Source organism: Lactuca saligna, chromosome 5 (assembly GCF_052625555.1).
Source record: "Lactuca saligna cultivar CGN05327 chromosome 5, ASM5262555v1, whole genome shotgun sequence".
Taxonomy (NCBI): Eukaryota; Viridiplantae; Streptophyta; class Magnoliopsida; order Asterales; family Asteraceae; genus Lactuca; species Lactuca saligna.
The window spans coordinates 199,591,677-199,600,028 of NC_136421.1; the positions used below are offsets into that span (position 1 = coordinate 199,591,677).

An 8,352-nucleotide genomic window follows, 5' to 3' on the forward strand; every position below is an offset into this window, starting at 1 on the left:
TTTACATGACCATTAAGTGCTTAATACAAAAAATCCCAACTTCTTAATGCCTTAAGACCCTATAGAGCATGCATCGAGGAAAACTAAGCATCAAGACCACATTTTTATGACTTAAGATCCCTCATAAGGTCTAAAAGGAATACTTATTTGGTCAAGAGCATGTCATGCCCAAATATCACCATATTTAGGATCAAAAGTGCCATTAACCAGAACCAGATCAACGAACCAGATCAACCCTAATTAATTTATAACGCATGTTGTATATTCTATAAGAATATTAATTATAAATTGGCCAAGAGATATCATAATACCACCTCTATTTGAAAATTAGATCCAAAATGAAGATTATTTCGGAAAAGAATGGTACCGTGTTAGACTAGCTACATAAAAGCTTAAAAAAAAAAAGTTGGATCTAAAATCATATCAAGTAGAACTACTTAAAAGTGACATTTCATTATAGAGATAATGTCATAAAAAGCCTTAAGTTTGGCAGAAAATATCAGTTTTACCCTTCGATAGATATTTGGTTCGTTTATGCCGTAAACTTGTCATTTTTTTTGTCAGTTTTGTCCTTTTTACCTGTAATAATAGCTTTTCAGGTTACCCTAAATGATTTTTTGCAAAAAAAAAAAAAAAAAAAAAAAAAAAAAAAAAAAAAAAAAAAAAAACTTAACTTTACAAATATTTTGCAAAAAAAAAAAAAAATACCCTTAACATTATAAAAGTATAAAATACAAATATCTATCCAAAATTGGATAAAACTAAATGGTTTTTAAAAATTTAATTGTCAAAACTTTATATCAAATTGACTAAACTGTACAAATAGTCTCTGTGGTTAGCTGAAAATTACCACTTTCGTCCAAAAAAGTTTGGACTAGCACCAGTGGTCCAAACTTTTTATTTTATTGTGAGTTTTGTCCGATTTGCTGTAAACTTTTTTATACAGACAATTTTGCCCCTTACTATTTAATTTTTCATTTTTCTTTTATTACAACAATTAAAAATAAAAGGAAAATAAAATTCTCTCTCTCTTTATATATATATATATATATATATATATATATATATATATATATATATATATATATATATATATATATATATATATATATATATCGTTAATGCCCATTCCTTTTTCATTACTTTACCTTTACAAAAGCTCTTTAATGGTTTCTTGCCCAAAAATTCATCAAGAACATCAAATTAGATACAAGAATTTTCCATCAGAACCAGAACACCACCAAATTTTATTTCAAGCTTTTTCCAACAAAACTCAAATCTCATGTCAAGCTTCTTTTGGTGAACCTCCAAAGATACGACTCCCTCTCATCCGTTCCTCAAAACCATCGAGCCCTGCAAAATTACTCACCACTTCCATCGCCCACACCACACCACGAGTTACTTCACCTGAAACCACAAACCATTAAATCAGATTTCTTCCTTTGTTGGGTCCATCTGGGTCTCCCCAAAATCTATCAATTCGTTGATGGATTTTGGGGGTGATTCTAAATGGGTTACATCAGTTCAAAACATGTTGCCATCACTATTCTTTCCCCTATTCACGATTCTTCCTAATGATGGTAAACTCACCAGGCATTTACCGGATCCTAATAAGAATCAGGATTATGGATTATGAGGGAATATCAAATAGGATACAGAAGACAATGTTGAAGATGGAGGATGTAAAACATGAAGTGGGTTACTGTGTTACCAGTTCATCATCTCAAAACTAGTTCATCATTCAAGGGAGATTTGGTGTTGTTGGTGGTTGTGTTTGTTCACCACCGTAACCTACCTCCTCTGGTAAACAAACCCCACCAGCCACCATCTTCACCTTCTTCTAGGGAAACCACTACCAACATTCAGTTTTGGGGTTTTTGAAGAGATTTAGGGTTGATTCAATTTTCAGCTTCATACCTCGTTTCTTGGATGTCGAATTTGTCAAGAAAGAAAGATGAAGATATGCAGCTTATTTAGTTTGTTCGTGTCGGAAAAACCTTAAGGCAATGACGCCATTGATGAATGAACCAAAGCTTATCTAATGGTGATAGGGTTCCGCTTTTGTCAAGAAGATGATCAGAATAGGAGTTTTCGGATAGTATCGACTATGAGAATAGTAATGGTGGGCGATTGTGGTGTTGGTGGCTGATTTGTCGTGGCTGGAAGGAGAAACATATCTAGAAGAAGGAACAATGGTGAGGAGTAAAAGGTGGGCTTTGAAGAAGATGTTATATTTTCTGGGTATTAAAACGAAGAGAGAGAGAGAGAGAGAGAGATAGGAGTATTTTATTTTTCTTTTATTTTTAATTGTTGTAATAAAAGAAAAACGAAAAATTAAATAGTAAGGAGCAAAATCGTCTTTACAAAAAAGTTTAAAGCAAATCGGACCAAACTCGCAACAAAATGAAAAGTTTGGACCTCTGGTGCTAGTCCAAACTTTTTTGGATCAAAGTGATAATTTTCAGCTAACCACAAGGACCATTTGTACAGTTTTGTCTATCAAATTAATATAAGTGTTATTATACTTATTTTATGAAACTAAAACTGAAACATATTTATAGCTTTACGTACACTAAATTTTATATGATTCAAAATTTAAATATATTCATTAATTAATACTTAAACTTTTTAAAGCAAAATTAAAAAAATGTCTATTAGCAAAATATTTAATATGCTAAAATAGTTAAACATATGAATAATATGACTTAAAAATATTTTATATGTTTAAAAGGTTTGCATTTTAGAAATAATATTGTATCATGTTTTTCATAATATAATTCCAGTAAAACTTATATTAGTTTGATGGGAACTTTTGACATTTAAATTTTTGAAAATTATTTACTTTTATCAAAATTTGAATATATATTTATATTTTATATGTTTAAAACATTAAGGTTTTTTTGCAAAATATTTGGAAACTTAAGGGTTTTTTTGCAAAAAAATAATTCACGGTAACCTGAAAACCTGTTATTTACACGTAAAATGAGCAAAACCAACAAAAAAAAATGACAATTTTGCATCATAAACGAACCAAAAATTTATCGAATAGGTAAACCCGATATTTTCTACCAAATTTAAGACTTTTTATGACATTAATTATACATTTATTATAAATGTCCAGGTGCAACCTGTGAGGCAAATCATCACACTTATATTCTATCTTTAAATTTCTGCAAAAACGAGGATAAAGATTTTATAATAACAATCACTCTTTTTAAGATCTGTTTAATAAAATAAATATTGTTTTGGACAAAACAAACTAATATTACAAGAAAACTTATAAAAATTTGATCTTTAAGACTAAATATGTTTTCTAAGTAACGTGATCGTATTTACTTCCCCGACTTTGCTGAATGACATGGCAATGATCGATCAAAGAATCCACCCAGCTGATGTGTCACCAGCTGACAGTCTTATGTGGCTGGATGACGTGTCAACTTATTATGTCATGCACATCCATTGGTAACGACTCCACACTTCAACTTTTTGATAGATTCCTGTCAATATGAGTGCAACATCCTTTTCTGCCATTTCTTCTCATTAAAAGGATGCCCATCAAACTGCAAACATTTTTCTCTTGTGGCCCACCCATCAAACTCCATACATTTCTTCTGATATGTCTTTTTAAAATAGGTGCCCTCATATACATGAGGCAGCATTTGATCAGAACTCCACACTTATTCTAGTGGGTCGAGCTATGTGAAAACATGCCCAGTTTACTTCTTTGCTCATAAATATGCATGGCTTCTCAGTTTCTTTCCTACTCAAAACAACAACCTCAACATTTCATCATAGTCTGTCATCAAGGAAATGTCGTCTGTGACAAAGTCAATCAGAGGATGGTTGGGTAGGAGTCATGCTAACGTGGAGAAGAATGATCACAGTGGCTACTACTGTACACCAGCAGCCAGGTTAGAAGGAGATGGGGACGATGATGATGGAGATTACGACTATGCCCCTGCAGCATGATTGAATTAATGAACATTTAACATTAACTCTACTGTTGACAAATGCATAACCGTAGCCACTGTGGGACCACCAACCTAAATGGTTTAGTATGTAAAACTATTTTTTCTACTGCTTATGAGATGTAGTTGTTTACTAATCAACATGTATGAGTTGTAAAGGCACGACATATGATGATGCTAGTTTCATGTGTTTAATTTTGTTCGTTATTTTTATCTGTTAAAGCAATATGATTTACTATGTATGTTTTATTAAGGCAAGCCAAAAAGACATATTCAGTTATGTTTGAACCTGAAAAGTTTATTAAAAAAAAAAAAAGGGTTAATGCATACGAATCAACATGTAACTTGATCTTGATGCATGAATTTGACATTCCCTGATTTTTACAAATAGAATCAACAATGTTCACGAGCATCCTAAGCAAATCAAAACAACACTAACAATACCTCCTTTGGTGATTTACTGGCCAAAACTATCTCAACTTACAACAGATTTAATCTGGTCATCAAAAATTTATTAAAACCCTAATATCTAGCTCCATATATCATAATTCTCTTACACATATGTGTTCAAACTGAAATAAACATCTTGCATTGCAGGATGAGAAGCATCTCCAGCAAGAAACTCATAAACATTGCCATTAATAATTAACCTCAATAGAATTTATGTTTGCAGAGCTTTTATAGATTTTGGTAGTACTAGTGCAATGCTGCTAGTTGGCTAGGAGTCGATAAGGGTTATACTGTGTAAAAGTATATATGCTACTCTTATACTCAGTTGTTGGTTTATTACACCAGAAATCTAGAATCATAAAATTTCTAGTAATCCACAATTTCAACTGGTCTATTATATCTTTTCTACCACCGGAGCATTGTAACTCGGTAGCTCTTGAACAATTATGATAAAAAATGAAGATTATGTTGGGTTAATCTTGATGGTTCGGGTAGAGTACAACAGATTATTCCCGAAAAGAATGGTCCTGTGTTCGACTAGCTACATAAAAGCTAAAAAAGTTGGATCTAAAATCATATCAAGTGGAGCTATTTAAAAGTGACATTTCATCATAAAGATCAAGTGCAACTTCTCTCAAGAGGCAAATCATAACACAAGAGTCAAATTACTTATATTCTATCTTTAAACTTCTGGAAAAGAGAGGATAAAGATATTGTAATAACAATCACCTTTTTTAAGATCTGTTTAACAAAATACAGGTTGTTTTGGACAAAACAAACTAATATTACAAGAAAACTTATAAACAACAGTTGATCTTTAAGACTAAATATGCTTTCTAAGTAATGTGACCGTATTTACTTCCCCCACTTTGCAGAATGACATGGCAATGATCAAAGAATCCACCCTGCTGATGTGTCACCTGACAGTCTTATGTGGCTGGATGACCTGTCAACCATATTATGTCATACACATTCATTCGTAATGACTCCACACTTCAACTTTTTGATAGATTCCTGTCAATATGAGTGCAACATCCTTTTCTGCCATTTCTTCTCATTAAAAAGATGCCCATCAAACCCCAAACAGTTTTCTCTTGTGGGCCACCTATCAAACTCCTTACATTTCTTCTGATATGTCTAGTGAAATTTTTACAAATACGTGCCCCCATATACGTGAGGCACACCATTCCATCATAATACCACACTTATTCTCGTGCCCAGTTTACTTCTCTTGCTCATAAATATGCATGGCTTCTCAGTTTCTTTCATACTCACAACCACAACCTCAACATTTCTTCATAGCCTGTCATCAAGGAAATGTCGTCTGTCACAAAGTCAATCAGAGGGTGGTTGGGTAGGAGTCATGCTAACATGGAGAAGAATGACAGTGGCTACTACTATACACCAGCAGCCAGGTTAGAAGGAGATGGGGACGATGATGATGGAGATTACGATTATGCCCCCGCAGCATAATTTAGTTGATGAACATTTAACATTAACTGTAGCAGGGTGAGGGACCACAAAACCATTCATGGAGCTTTTCTAGATTTTAGTATCACTAATACAATACTGCTAAATGGTTTAGAATGTAAAACTATTTTTGCTACTGCATATGAGTTACAAAGGCAAGCTAAATGATGATCCTTTCATGTGTTTAATTAGTTCGTTATATTTATCTGTTCGTGATTTAGTACGTATGATTTATGAAAAGGCGAGCCAAAAGACATATTGAATTATGTTTGAACCTCAAAAGGTTATAAAAAAGGGGTTATAAAAAAATGCATACTAATCAACATGTAACTAGGTGAACTAATTTGATTTGACAATCTCTGCCCCTTGGACCCCGCTCCCAGGGGCGCTGCCCCCGGACCCCCATTCGTTCAGGGGCTTCGCCCCTAAATGATAGTCTACTTTTAATCTTGAATAAACTTAAACAAGTGTGCACTCCACACCTCCCTTCCTTGTTTAATATTTATCAAGATCACTTTTGGTCAACGAAAGTAATCCCATTACACTTAAAACACATTAGTGAAACAAATCACCAACAATTTTTACAAATAAAATCAACAATGTTCAGGAAGATTCGTAATTAAATCTAAACAACACAAATAATATCCCATTCAGTGATTTACTATGAAAAACTATCTATTAACATGAAAGCATGTGACGATCCTGCATTGATGAAGGATTATGGTGACAATGATAGTATTGCTCTTGTTTCTTGAACTTTATCTTCTTCCATTGGAGTTCCTGATTGAAATAACACCTGATTCTCTTCTTGAAAGGCCAAAGATAAAGTTGCTAATATCTCAACCCATGGGCTTACAACAGATTTAATCATTTCAAGAATTTGTTGAAACTAGGTGGAGATCCCCGCGTTGCATGGATCGGGTGCGACAATTTTTTCCGTTACTATTCACTGTCAAGATGTGTATCTCCTAAAATAGAAAGCACCTTGAAAACTGCATCACCAACCTCAACAATTATGATCAACAAAAAGAGAAATATGTGTAATCAAATTATTACGAATGCACATGGAAAAAAGATGTTCCACCAAAAAAACAAATGTAGAAAGATGCAAACGAACACAATTGCAGACAATGAGAGGAAGAACAATTGCATGTAAAAACTTACCTGCAAGTTTGCAAATACATTGCTCTTCTTCCTCTAGGAAAAACATCCATATAAATCATACACCAAAATGTGACATTACATTTATATGATAAACCAAAAGACATCAATTACTTAATAGACTCTCAGATGCAGCATGAACATTACCTGTAGTGGCTGTCAGTCCTTGATGATTCTCACGTGTGTCAAAGAATCCCATTTCTTGTAGTTGTGCCAGCTGTGTAGCATACAATTCTTCCGGAGGCACTGTTTTTTTATTTTATTTATAAAAAATGAAAAATATATGAGTTTGTTTATTTGTGAGATATGAATGATGATTTTGACAGATTAAATAATAGGTAAATAAGTTAGTTACTATTTGAATTGTTTGGCATTATGAAGTCACCGGTTCCAAGCCCCCAAAAGATGTTCATAAGCATATATCCAATCCCATGTTATCGGGCCCACACCAAAAAACAGAATTATTATAAATATAATAATATTTATTAAGATTTAGTTTGCTACACCGGTTTGATCTATTACATGGTGAAGTGAAAATCAACGTTTGAGTTGACCTATTAGAAAAAAAGGATAAACATTTTACTGAGTGGGTGGTTGCCTACCAGACAAAAGAGATTGTTGCAGTGTGATTATTTACTATAAATTGTAACAATAGTAGCTGAATGGATGCCTGGATCGGTGATGGTAATTAGCAAAAAAGTAACAATGTAAAATTGTAAATTCAACAAATACAAAAACTCTTAACAAACCCAAACATAAATCTTTTGCTATTGTTCCGTTGTTCTTGTTTTTTGTTTTAACAAAACATTTTTTGTCCCCTGCTTCAATTACCTTCCCATACATTTTTTGTCCCCTCGAAGTAGTTATTGAATTCATTGTGAAAAAGGGCAAAATGGTCCAACTTTTGTACAGTGTGAAGAATAGCTATTAAAAAATGCCATTTACCGTGTTTTTAAGTATTCGATTGAATGTGAAATTTGCATATATGTTGTTAGCTGGTGAATGAACATGACAGCCTACAATATTCATCGATCAAAAAAATCTGAAAAAATTGAACATTTTAATTTGTTGACTTAAATTGTAAGCTTTTCATGTATTAAATAAGCAAAAAATTGTACAGTTGAAATTCGAATTTTCCATATTCCATATGGTTGAGCTAAGGAAATTTAGTTAAGTGGTATGATAATGATTTTCTAAGATTTAATTTGACTCATTTTATCAACCTTCCATCTCAATCCGACTCTAATATGTATGAACATTTTAATTAGAGCCAAAAGGTTAAAACATAAAATAAGAACACTTA

The 8,352-nt window shown here is 32.7% G+C and overlaps 1 long non-coding RNA gene across 1 annotated transcript; it reads right to left on the minus strand.

The window, feature by feature from the left end:
* Positions 1 to 6,439: 6,439 nt before the first annotated feature.
* Positions 6,440 to 7,290, minus strand: LOC145045057 (uncharacterized). Its single transcript, XR_013681766.1, has 2 exons — positions 7,053 to 7,290; positions 6,440 to 6,880 (listed from the first exon to the last, which is right to left on the minus strand). It is a non-coding gene; the product is annotated as an uncharacterized LOC145045057 (long non-coding RNA).
* Positions 7,291 to 8,352: the final 1,062 nt, after the last annotated feature.